Here is a 13,372-nt window from a genome sequence, read left to right on the forward strand (position 1 = left end):
TCTCCTCCTTTTACTATTTTGCCCTCCCTGAGTCCGTACATGTTTTCTCCCCTCTCCACTGGATTTCTGCTGATATCTCTAAGGGTTCATTCACACTGGCGACTAGCAAGCGTAGAACTCGGACGACTGCTATCTGATGTATCTCGCTCCAGTGTTATATGGGGCAAGGCTGACTTCTCATTCATAATAAAGAAAATCACTGCATGCTGCAATTGGCAGTGTATATCGAACATCACACACCCATACAAGTCTGTGGATATGTGCAAAACATCGGACTGCACTCTAACGTCATTCGAGTGCGGTCTGATATACACCAACTCCCACAATGGAGAAGATGGAGAAATTAAGTTCATTGTCTCCAAACCTGTGATCCTATTCTCGCATGCAAAAGAATTGGATCACAGTAAAATGATACTCTGCTCACACTCGCAGCAGAGTTTGAGCCAAGGGTCATTTCCATATAACATCCAATTCTCTCTCTTATGCTATACGCCAGTGTGAACGAACCCTTACACTGAGGACCAAGCAAGGAAGAGGGCCAGCAGCTGGAGTACTGGTGATTTTATATCAGTTTTGCAAAAGCAGTCAGCTAGATAAAAGACTTGCAGAATCTCTTCGGCAGCAAAATGGCAGAACATTTTAGAACAAAGGAGACCATTAGTTTTTAACAAACAATGTGTAACACCCCAGTTAACCGGTTGTTACAGTGGCTTTGCATTCCTCACGGGGAGAGTGATCTCATGCTTGGAAGCGAGGAAGGATCCCTTTAACAGGTATTCAGCACATACAACACCGTTCTGACTCCAGGACAGAAGGGGGAGCTTTACACCCGACTTCAGGGAAGCTGCTCTCTCTGGTCAGGAGGAGGAGTCAGTTGCTAGGCAGTTGGGGAGAGTTAGACCGTTGGTGAGAGGAGAGCGGGGAGTGAGGAAGGAGAGCTGGGGCCATGCAGACAAGTGATTCTGCAGCTCCTGGGAAGAAAAAAAGAGAGCAGAGCAACTTGTAAAGAGACTGAAAGGAGGAAGGAGCAAAGGCGAAGTGAAGAGCTGGAGAGAGAAGTTGCGACTGAACTTCCTCCACGCTGAGCACATATACCGGTAGCCGCAAGACCGAGGTTGTGGGGGTAACTTCTTGCCCCACAGAGGAAACCAGCGGACAGCTAGATTTCAAATTACCTGTCCACCATTAACACCCGAGGACACAGTAACTGATAGATCCCGGGTCGTGATGGATATCCTGTAAAAAAGGCTTGAGTTACCTGTCGTACGGGTTAGTGTCATACCTAAAGGGGGACAGAGAGAGAACGTGAGGACCTTTTGTGAGGCTTAAGGCAGCAAGGGACTACAACAACACAGCGCTAGAAGGAAGGCTTACCACTTCACCTGGTTAGGGGGATTCCGGAGATGCTTCCAAGCCAGCCGCATCACCACCAGCACCTGTGATCCGGTACCCTGGACTGTGGCTGCCTGAATCATACAGTAAAGAGGTAAAGAGACTGCAACCCTGTGTCCTCCGTTTCTTTGTACACCACCTACCACCTGTCCCTACTACACTGGGAGCACTGGGGACCCAGCTTCACGTGTGGGAAGCCATACCATCCATGCTGCTATAACATCACTCCAGTGGACCCCTTTTAAGCAGCATTGGTCACCCCTGACCGAATACCACAGGTGGCGTCACAAACTTTTATTATTCAACTAACCCTAAATAAAGACCGTCCCTTTAACATGGGCGCATAGGGCCACGGACCTGGTCGCCACCACCGTGACATCCTCCTTTGTGCCGACCGGACCCAGTACCGAGTACCCCACTGCCCTGGCGGGCGTTCCAAATGCTTCATTAAACAGCCATTGTGTGGCAACTTTGTACACAGGAGAGCAGGTACACAACTTCTCAAACATTTCTTCATCAGTGCAGAACATCTCAATACACAGTCTTATTTCCTCAGCCTCACACATTCCTGCCTCCACTGTTCTCATCTCCTTCATCACCACCCAGCTTAGCACCACAGTACAGTCCGTGATGGTAATTTCAGCTTCCTGTGGTTCTCTGTCTGACTCTCCTTGCAGAGAAGAAGGTTTGCCAATAAGGCCAGACTCAGCTTCTATCTCTTGGATGCAGGTATGGACTGGGGCTGAAATTCAGTCCTGGCATTTGAAGTAACACAGGACCATGCTGTCCCCGTCCCCATGAACCAGATGGGAATATATAAATAATATTATCCTGGATGGAAGAAAGGCAGATTATCTACAAGGCCAATATTACTAATGATACCTGTGGGCTACGGGAGTAAGTGACGGAGTCAGCGACTTTGTGCTCCATCACAACTATTAACAGTATGGGTATCTTGAGAACGCCGATTCTGTTAACAACGTAGCAGACAAGGCAGTCCATGACCAGACAGGCCCTTCTGGCGGCATTTGCCAGAATTGCCAGATGCCCAGTCCAGCCCTGCTCGAATGCTTGGAGAACTGCTGCCCGGGGCACTCACTTCATCTCATGTTCTATTCTGTCTTGGCCCATTACCTTTAAGAGCAGTAAGCTACTCTGAGTCGTTCAGCTAGGTGTCACTTCTCAGGTCCCTTCTCACTTGGTCACTCTGCTCTCAAACAGAGGGCACTCAGTCCAATGATATTTCATGGGGTAACTGAGGGAGTTTTTTCACCAGCCAAATCTGAGTGTGAAAAAATTGCTGCAGCAAAAAGAAATATAATATATATACACTAGATGTTGGCTAGATTCAAACGCATCGGGTATTCTAGAATAGAATAGACAATTAGACCCTCAGACCAGGGATGTCAAACTGCATCCCTCGAGGGCTGCAACCAGGTCATGTTTTCAGGATTTCCTTGTACTGCACAGGTGATAATTTAATCACCTACACACATAATGATTGCAGCACCTTGTGCAATGCTAAGGAAATCTTGAAAACACGCATGGTTTGCGGCCCTCGAGGAATGCAGTTTGACACCCCTGCCTTAGACAACACAATGGCGGCACTTGACAGCAGTGGAGGAAAATGATGATTTTGCGGCAGACTGTGCCCGTCGCTGATTGGTCGAGGCCACCAGGCCATCAGCGACGCGGGATTTCCAAGACAGACAAACCTATATATATATATATATATATATATACATATACATATACATATACATATACATATACATATACATATACATATACATATACATATACATATACATATACATATATATATATATATATATATATATATATATACATACATATATACATATACATATACATATACATATATATACATATATACATATATACATATATATACATACATACATACATACATACATACATACATACATACATACATACATACATACATACATATATACATATATATATATATATATATTGTAGCATGGCTAAAGGGTGTGTAGTCGACGGGAGGTATGTGCCACATAAGTGCCTTGTTGCTGTAATGTAGCCCGGAATATTGCGTTGTTTTATATAACCATATATTTGTGTTTCAGGACCTGTGGTGATGTCAGACCACATGGCTAATCATGTGATAGATTACTGGGTGTGGTTAGTCCTATATAAGACAGGCTAATCCTTTACACAGCAGATATGTGTGGAGGTGAAACCCTCCTGAGTGTGTTCGGCTTCAGGACTGAGCCGGATGAACTGGACCCTTGTTTTCCTTTGCCTGAACTAAAGGCTATTTTGCTTTCTGTTGTTTTGCCACATGGTTTATGAAGCAATAAACCCAGTGAACTTTAAAGGAACACGTCTCCTGAGTGTCAGCCGTCGCAGCTGAGTGAGTGAAATCGCTACAATTGGTGGAGAATGCGGGCAGCGTTCCCAGCGGAGACGTGAGTTTATTTTTGAATGTCCTGGGTCAAGGCTGTTGCAAGCCAGCAAGCATTGCCGGAGAAAATGGAGGACCTGCTGAAACACTTGGTCCAGCAGGAGCAAAGGCAGCAAGAGACCAACAGGCTGTTGATGCAGCAGATACAACAGAGCCAGCAGCAGATACAACAGAACCAGCAGGAGCAACGGCAGCAGATGCAGCAAAGCCAGCAGGAGCAACGGCAGCAGTTACAACAGAGCCAGCAGGAGCATCAGCAGCAGATGCAGCTTCTGGCAACCGCCATCCAGGGCAAGGCGAGCGCCCCAACCCCAGGTTTGGCTGATGACACCCACGTCCGGAAGACGGTAAGACGCGCATTGCAGAAAATGACTCCCGGGGATGATGTTGAGGCCTTCCTGACGGTGTTTGAGAGGGTCGCTGAGAGGGAAAAACTTCCGCCAGAGCAGTGGGCAGAGGTACTTGCGCCATACCTGACGGGAGAACCCCAGAAGGCGTACTATGATTTGACCTTGCAGGATGCCAAAGAGTATCACAAATTGAAAGCCGAGATTCTCGCACGTCTGGGGGTGACACTGACTGTCAGGGCACAGCGAGTTCACTCCTGGGGCTATCACCGGGACAAAACACCTCGTTCCCAAATGTTTGCTCTGTTGCACCTGGTCCAGAAATGGCTGCAGCCAGAGACCTCTGCGCCTGCACAGATGGTAGAACGGGTGATGATGGATCGGTTTGTCCATTCCCTCCCGAGGCCTATACAGTCTTGGGTTGCCCAGGGTGATCCCCAGAATGCCGACGAGCTGATCGGACTGGTTGAGAGATACCAAGGGTTGGAAGGCTCCTTCGGGAGGCAGCCCATGCCGTACTGGGGGTCCCAGAGGGCAGCTGAGTCCCAAAAAGGGGTGGTGCGTCCAAGGTCACAAAGGGCGGGGGAGGTGGTGCCCAAGGTCCCCACGGGTGATGTTATTTGTTGGAGGTGCCACAAGCCAGGACATATAGCTGCCCGTTGTTCCCAAGCCACTGAGCAGATGGACTGCAGCATGGGACGCCGTTGTTCATACTATGCGTATCCAGTCTGTAGTGTGAACTCTCCATCCAACGAGGGACCTCAAGCGTGTCCCGTAAAGGTGAACGGTCAAGCAGTAACGGCACTGTTAGACTCGGGGAGCCTAGTGACCCTGGTGAGGGCCACTTTTCCTCTTCACCTGCTCCCAGGAAAGAAGGTCGGAGTGCGGTGCATACATGGTGATGCAAAGGACTACCCTATGGCCAGGGTGGACATTGAAACGGCATGTGGCACTGAATCCCACATGGTCGGCGTAGTTCAGGACTTGTTGCACCCTATAATTATTGGCCGGGATTTCTGTTTGTTTTGGGATTTGTGGGGAAAGGGTTCTGAGCTCCCTGGCAGGGAACCAGTGAACCCTGGAACGGTATCGCCACACCCAAAGGCAGACAGCTTTCCTTTTTGTGTTCTGGTTGGGGATGAGGAGGAAGTATCCCCTACATCTGACATTCTGGAGTTAGAGGTTACCGGTGAAAATTTTGGGACTGCCCAACATAGGGACCCCACTCTGAGGGAAGCCTTTAATAATGTCACAGTTATTGACGGGGTGGTACAGGAGCCGGGGGCAGACAAAAGATTTCCCCATTTTCTGTTGAGGGGGGAATTGTTGTACCGGGTCACGAAAATAAGGGAGGAGTTGGTAGAGCAGTTGATAGTGCCGGGTCCGTATAGACGGAAAGTGTTGGACATGGCCCATTCACACATCTTGGGTGGACACCTAGGGGTGGAAAAAATGCAGGAAAGGGTTGTGCAGAGGTTCTATTGGCCTGGGTGTCACCGGGAAATAGTGAACTATTGCAGGTCCTGCCCTACATGTCAGCTAACTGCTCCTACTCCTCATTTCCGGAACCCCCTTGTGCCACTGCCCATTATTGAGGTACCGTTCGAGAGAATTGCCATGGACTTGGTCGGTCCCTTAGTTAAATCAGCTCGGGGCCATCAGTATATATTAGTCATCCTGGACTATGCCACACGCTATCCTGAGGCAATTCCCTTGAGGAATTCTTCCTCAAAGAGCATAGCCCGCGAGTTGGTCCATGTCTTTTCCCGGACAGGTCTGCCAAAGGAGATCCTGACTGACCAGGGTACACCTTTCATGAGCAAGGTGATGAGGGAGTTATGCAAAGCCCTGAAGATCTCCCAGTTGAGGACTTCGGTGTACCATCCCCAGTCAGATGGTCTTGTTGAGAGGTTTAACAAGACTCTAAAGAGCATGCTGAGAAAAGCTATAGAGAAAGACGGTAGAGACTGGGATTGTCTCTTACCCTATCTGATGTTTTCCATTCGTGAAGTTCCACAGGCCTCCACAGGGTTCTCACCGTTTGAGCTTCTATATGGCCGACATCCACAAGGACTCCTGGATATAGCCAAGGAAACCTGGGAAGCCGAAGTCACGCCCCACAGAAGCGTCATTGAGCATGTGGCCCTGATGCAGCAGAGGATTGCAAAGGTGATGCCTATCGTGAAAGAACACCTTCTCCAAGCACAAGAAGCTCAAGCCAGGGTCTACAACCGGTCTGCAAGAGTGAGGCAGTTCAATCCGGGAGACCGAGTTCTGGTGTTAGTTCCAACGGTGGAAAGCAAGTTCTTGGCCAAATGGCAAGGGCCATATGAGGTTGTCGAGAAACTTGGTGAGGTAAATTATAAAATTCACCAACCAGGAAGACGGAAACCATTCCAAGTTTACCATGTCAACCTCATCAAGCCATGGCAAGATAGAGAGCCGACAGTAACTCCGTCATTATTAAGCAACCCAGAAGGTGAGGTTGGAGCGGTTACTATAGCAGAGACGCTATCGAAAACCCAGAAACAGCAGTGCCAGGAGTTACTCCAGAAAAACAGGGACCTGTTTTCAGAATTGCCAGGATACACGAAGGTCATAGAGCACGAGGTCCTAACAGAGCCCCATGTGCGGGTGAATGTGAAACCTTATCGTATTCCTGAGGCTCGTCGAGAAGTTATCTCCAAGGAAGTGGAGCGTATGTTGAGGCTTGGAGTCATTGAGGAATCCAAGAGCGGTTGGTCAAGCCCAATTGTCCTGGTCCCAAAACCTGATGGAGAGTGGAGGTTTTGCAACGACTATCGGAAGTTGAATGAGGTCTCCAAGTTCGACGCTTATCCCATGCCCCGTGTTGATGAGCTCATCGAAAGGCTTGGGCACGCCAGATATATATCCACCTTGGATCTGACAAAGGGGTATTGGCAGATCCCCATGGCGCAGGAAGCCAAGGAGAAGACAGCCTTTTCGACACCTGATGGATGCTTCCAGTATGCCCGGATGCCGTTTGGCCTACAGGGAGCTCCGGCGACCTTCCAGAGGGCTATGGATAGAGTCCTTGCACCCCATAAGGCCTACGCTGCTGCGTACCTAGATGATATCGTCATCTTTAGCCCGGACTGGGAGAGTCATCTGGAGAAAGTCCAAGCGGTGTTGGATGCTATAAGAGAGGCCGGGTTTACTATAAACCCGAAGAAGTGTGCCTTGGGTAAAGAAGAAGCTAAGTACCTTGGATACATAGTGGGTCACGGAGAAATAAAACCCCAAATCAGTAAAGTGGAGGCAATTCAAACGTGGCCAAAACCAGTTTCCAAAAAGCAAGTTAAAGCCTTCCTGGGAATCGTGGGATATTACAGGAGGTTCATCCCAAACTTCGCCACGATGGCTGCGCCTCTGACTGACCTGCTAAAAGGGACAAAACCAGTAATGGTTAAGTGGTCCGAAGAAACAGAGTCCGCCTTCCAAGAAATGAAAAACGCTTTGTGTAAGCAACCCGTTCTGATGGCCCCAAACTTCAAGAAAGAGTTTATTCTTCAGACAGATGCCTCAGATGTTGGGGTGGGAGCAGTCCTTTCCCAAGAACTACATGGGGAGGAGCATCCTGTTCTCTATCTGAGTAGGAAGCTGTCCTCATCTGAAAAGAACTACTCAGTCGTTGAGAAGGAGTGCTTGGCCATAAAATGGGCAGTGGACACATTACGGTACTATCTGCTGGGACGTAAATTTAGACTGATATCCGACCATGCCCCACTTAGGTGGATGAGGGAAACGAAGGGTAGAAATGCTAGGGTCACCCGTTGGTTCTTACCCCTGCAGGACTTCAGTTTCCATGTGGAACATCGGGCCGGAAAGCTGCACGGTAATGCGGATGCCCTATCAAGAATCCCTTGTTTAGTGGGAGAAAGTGCCAAGCCCCACGGCTTTAAGCAGAGGGGGGAGGTATGTAGCATGGCTAAAGGGTGTGTAGTCGACGGGAGGTATGTGCCACATAAGTGCCTTGTTGCTGTAATGTAGCCCGGAATATTGCGTTGTTTTATATAACCATATATTTGTGTTTCAGGACCTGTGGTGATGTCAGACCACATGGCTAATCATGTGATAGATTACTGGGTGTGGTTAGTCCTATATAAGACAGGCTAATCCTTTACACAGCAGATATGTGTGGAGGTGAAACCCTCCTGAGTGTGTTCGGCTTCAGGACTGAGCCGGATGAACTGGACCCTTGTTTTCCTTTGCCTGAACTAAAGGCTATTTTGCTTTCTGTTGTTTTGCCACATGGTTTATGAAGCAATAAACCCAGTGAACTTTAAAGGAACACGTCTCCTGAGTGTCAGCCGTCGCAGCTGAGTGAGTGAAATCGCTACAATTGGTGGAGAATGCGGGCAGCGTTCCCAGCGGAGACGTGAGTTTATTTTTGAATGTATATACAGTGGGGCAAAAAAGTATTTAGTCAGTCAGCAATAGTGCAAGTTCCACCACTTAAAAAGATGAGAGGCGTCTGTAATTTACATCATAGGTAGACCTCAACTATGGGAGACAAACTGAGAAAAAAAAATCCAGAAAATCACATTGTCTGTTTTTTTAACATTTTATTTGCATATGATGGTGGAAAATAAGTATTTGGTCAGAAACAAACAATCAAGATTTCTGGCTCTCACAGACCTGTAACTTCTTCTTTAAGAGTCTCCTCTTTCCTCCACTCATTACCTGTAGTAATGGCACCTGTTTAAACTTGTTATCAGTATAAAAAGACACCTGTGCACACCCTCAAACAGTCTGACTCCAAACTCCACTATGGTGAAGACCAAAGAGCTGTCAAAGGACACCAGAAACAAAATTGTAGCCCTGCACCAGGCTGGGAAGACTGAATCTGCAATAGCCAACCAGCTTGGAGTGATGAAATCAACAGTGGGAGTAATAATTAGAAAATGGAAGACATACAAGACCACTGATAATCTCCCTCGATCTGGGGCTCCACGCAAAATCCCACCCCGTGGGGTCAGAATGATCACAAGAACGGTGAGCAAAAATCCCAGAACCACGCAGGGGGACCTAGTGAATGAACTGCAGAGAGCTGGGACCAATGTAACAAGGCCTACCATAAGTAACACACTACGCCACCATGGACTCAGATCCTGCAGTGCCAGACGTGTCCCACTGCTTAAGCCAGTACATGTCCGGGCCCGTCTGAAGTTTGCTAGAGAGCATTTGGATGATCCAGAGGAGTTTTGGGAGAATGTCCTATGGTCTGATGAAACCAAACTGGAACTGTTTGGTAGAAACACAACTTGTCGTGTTTGGAGGAAAAAGAATACTGAGTTGCATCCATCAAACACCATACCTACTGTAAGGCATGGTGGTGGAAACATCATGCTTTGGGGCTGTTTCTCTGCAAAGGGGCCAGGACGACTGATCCGGGTACATGAAAGAATGAATGGGGCCATGTATCGTGAGATTTTGAGTGCAAACCTCCTTCCATCAGCAAGGCCATTGAAGATGAAACGTGGCTGGGTCTTTCAACATGACAATGATCCAAAGCACACCGCCAGGGCAACGAAGGAGTGGCTTCGTAAGAAGCATTTCAAGGTCCTGGAGTGGCCTAGCCAGTCTCCAGATCTCAACCCTATAGAAAACCTTTGGAGGGAGTTGAAAGTCCGTGTTGCCAAGCGAAAAGCCAAAAACATCACTGCTCTAGAGGAGATCTGCATGGAGGAAAGGGCCAACATACCAACAACAGTGTGTGGCAACCTTGTGAAGACTTACAGAAAACGTTTGACCTCTGTCATTGCCAACAAAGGATATATTACAAAGTATTGAGATGAAATTTTGTTTCTGACCAAATACTTATTTTCCACCATAATATGCAAATAAATTGTTAAAAAAACAGACAATGTGATTTTCTGGATTTTTTTTTCTCAGTTTGTCTCCCATAGTTGAGGTCTACCTATGATGTAAATTACAGACGCCTCTCATCTTTTTAAGTGGTGGAACTTGCACTATTGCTGACTGACTAAATACTTTTTTGCCCCACTGTACATATACATATATATATATATACATACACATATATATATATATATATATATATATATATATATATATATATATATATATACATACATACATACATACATACATACATACATACATACATACATACATACATACATACATACATACATACATACATATATACATACACATATACATACACACATACATACACACATACACACACACACTTACTAGATGGTGGCCCGATTCTAACACATCGGGTATTCTAGAATATATATTATATGTAGTATATTGCACAGTGACGTAGCATACAGCACAGTCACATAGTATATTGTCAAGACACATATGTAACAGGTTAAAAAAGAGTTAAGATAAAAAATAAACATATACTCACCTTCCAAGGGAGCCCTTGTAGTCCTGTCGCCTGTGTGCAGTGCAGGCGGCAGCTTCCGGTCCCAGGGTTAGATGAGCGCAGGACCTGTGATGACGTCGCGATCACATGACCGTGACGTCATGGAAGGTCCTTCCCGCATAGCATCCTTAGCACCGGAACCTGCCACTTGCACTGCCTAGGACAGGACACGACGGCGGAGGGTGAGAATAACCTTTTTTGTATTAATAATAATAATAATAATAATATTTGTAACATTAGATCTTTTTACTATTGATGCCGCATACGAATCATCAATAGTAAAAAGTTGGTCACACAGGGTTAATAGCTGCGTTAATGGAGTGCGTTACACCGCGGTCCATTAACGCTGGCATTAATCCTGTGTGAGGGCTGACTGGAGGGGAGTTCGGAGCAGGCACTGACTGCGGGGAGGAAGGAGTGGCCATTTTTCCGCCGGAATGTGCCGGTCGCTGATTGGTCGCGGCAAAACAGCCACGACCAATCATATAGATTAATAGTAAGAGACCTAGCACTCAACTTTAAGTAAGATGCAGCAGGAAAAAATTATTGTAGTATTTACTACAATAAATTGTTCCTGCTGCATCTTACTTAAAGATGAGTGCTAGGTCTCTTACTATTAATCCATATGCCAAAGTAGACACCACTATCATGAATAGCACATGTTAGATTTGGGTCCCTATGTACACAGCAAAAGTCCTTATACACTTCAGATACAGTTGTGAAGGACTTGGAGCTCCTGTTATTTCTCCATGTATACTTTTACTAGCTATTGAACCCGTTCTACGCCCGGGTGGCGAGCATTTATATTGGTATATGGTCTCCATCCTGGTATGTGCTGCTCCATCCTGCGTCCCCATCCTGTCATGTGCTGCTCCATCCTGCGTCCCCATCCTGTCATGAGCTGCTCCATCCTTCTCCCCCATCCTGTTATGTGCTGCTCCATCCTGCGTCCCCATCCTGTCATGAGCTGCTCCATCCTTCTCCCCCATCCTGTTATGTGCTGCTCCATCCTGCGCCCCCATTCTGACATGTGCTGCACCCATCCTGCGCCTCCATTCTGACATGTGCTGCACCCATCCTGCGCCTCCATTCTGACATGTGCTGCACCCATCCTGCGCGTCCATTCTGACATGTGCTGCACCCACCCTGCGCCTCCATTCTGACATGTGCTGCACCCATCCTGCGCTTCCATTCTGTCATTTGCTGCTCCTATCCTGCACCCCCATCCTGTCATTTGCTGCTCCCATCCTGTGCCCCCATCCTATCATGTGCTGCTTCCATCCTGCACCCCCATTCTGTCATGTGCTGCCCTATTCTGTCATGTGCTGCTCCCATCCTGCGCCACCGTTCTGTAATTTGCTGCTCCCATCCATATGCCCCATACGCTGCTCCATAAAGGTTGATGGCCCCATAAGATGCTCCATAGTATATGCCTCATATGCTGCTCCATTATGGTTGATGGCCCCCATAAGATGCTCCATAGTATATGCCCCGTATGCTGCTCCATAAAGGTTTATGGCCCCATAAGATGCTCCATAGTATATGCCCCGTACACTGCTCCATAAAAGTTTATGGCCCCCATAAGATGCTCCATAGTATATGCCCCGTACACTGCTCCATAAAGGTTTATGGCCCCCATAAGATGCTCCATAGTATATGCCCCATACACTGCTCCATAAAGGTTTATGGCCGCCATAAGATGCTCCATACTATATGCCCCGTATGCTGCTCCATAAAGGTTTATGGCCCCCATAAGATGCTCCATACTATATGCCCCGTACACTGCTCCATAAAGGTTTATAAAGGTTTATGGCCCCCATAAGATGCTCCATAGTATATGCCCCGTACACTGCTCCATAAAGGTTTATGGCCGCCATAAGATGCTCCATACTATATGCCCCGTATGCTGCTCCATAAAGGTTTATGGCCCCCATAAGATGCTCCATACTATATGCCCCGTACACTGCTCCATAAAGGTTTATAAAGGTTTATGGCCCCCATAAGATGCTCCATAGTATATGCCCCGTACACTGCTCCATAAAGGTTTATGGCCCCCATAAGCTGCTCCATACTATATGCCCCGTATGCTGCTCCATAAAGGTTTATGGCCCCCATAAGATGCTCCATACTATATGCCCCGTATGCTGCTCCATAAAGGTTTATGGCCCCCATAAGATGCTCCATACTATATGCCTCGTATGCTGCTCCATAAATGTTGATGGCCTCATAAGATGCTCCATTGTATTATAAGCCCCGTATGCTGCTGCGATATATATTAAAAAAAAAAATAACATACTCACCTATCATCACTGGGCGCCGAGTGCTGGGGGGCCTGAGCAGGCAGGAACACCGGCGCGCTGTGGGGGTCAGGTGGCGGTATCGCCGCTACCTCAGGCCCCCGACTCTTGCTATATTCACCTGTCTGTCCTGTTCCAGCGCTGCGTGCCGCTCCGTGTTCCGGGTCCTCTGGCTGTGACTGTTCAGTCAGAGGGCGGCGTGCATTAAGCGCATCATCGCGCCCTCTGAACTGTGAACTTCACAGGCAGAGGACCCGGAAGATGGAGCGGCGCGCCGCACTGGAACGGGACAGACAGGTGAATATTGCTTATACTTACCCTCCTGGCACGTCCCTGCCTCTCCGTTGGAGATCGCGGTGTGCGTTCAGTGCTTATGCATACCACGATCTCCTGGGAGTGTCACTCTGTGGGGTCCAGACTGCGCCGGCGCTTGCGCAGTCTATAAAGGCTTCAGACA

General features: G+C 47.7%; 1 protein-coding gene across 3 annotated transcripts in view; it reads left to right on the forward strand.

Moving 5' to 3' along the window:
• LOC138665851 (solute carrier family 2, facilitated glucose transporter member 9-like) overlaps positions 1 to 13,372 on the forward strand; it is a 147,546-nt gene that overhangs the window by 105,276 nt on the left and 28,898 nt on the right. The window lies entirely within an intron of this gene.

This window comes from Ranitomeya imitator, chromosome 2, assembly GCF_032444005.1.
Source record: "Ranitomeya imitator isolate aRanImi1 chromosome 2, aRanImi1.pri, whole genome shotgun sequence".
Lineage (NCBI taxonomy): Eukaryota > Metazoa > Chordata > Amphibia > Anura > Dendrobatidae > Ranitomeya > Ranitomeya imitator.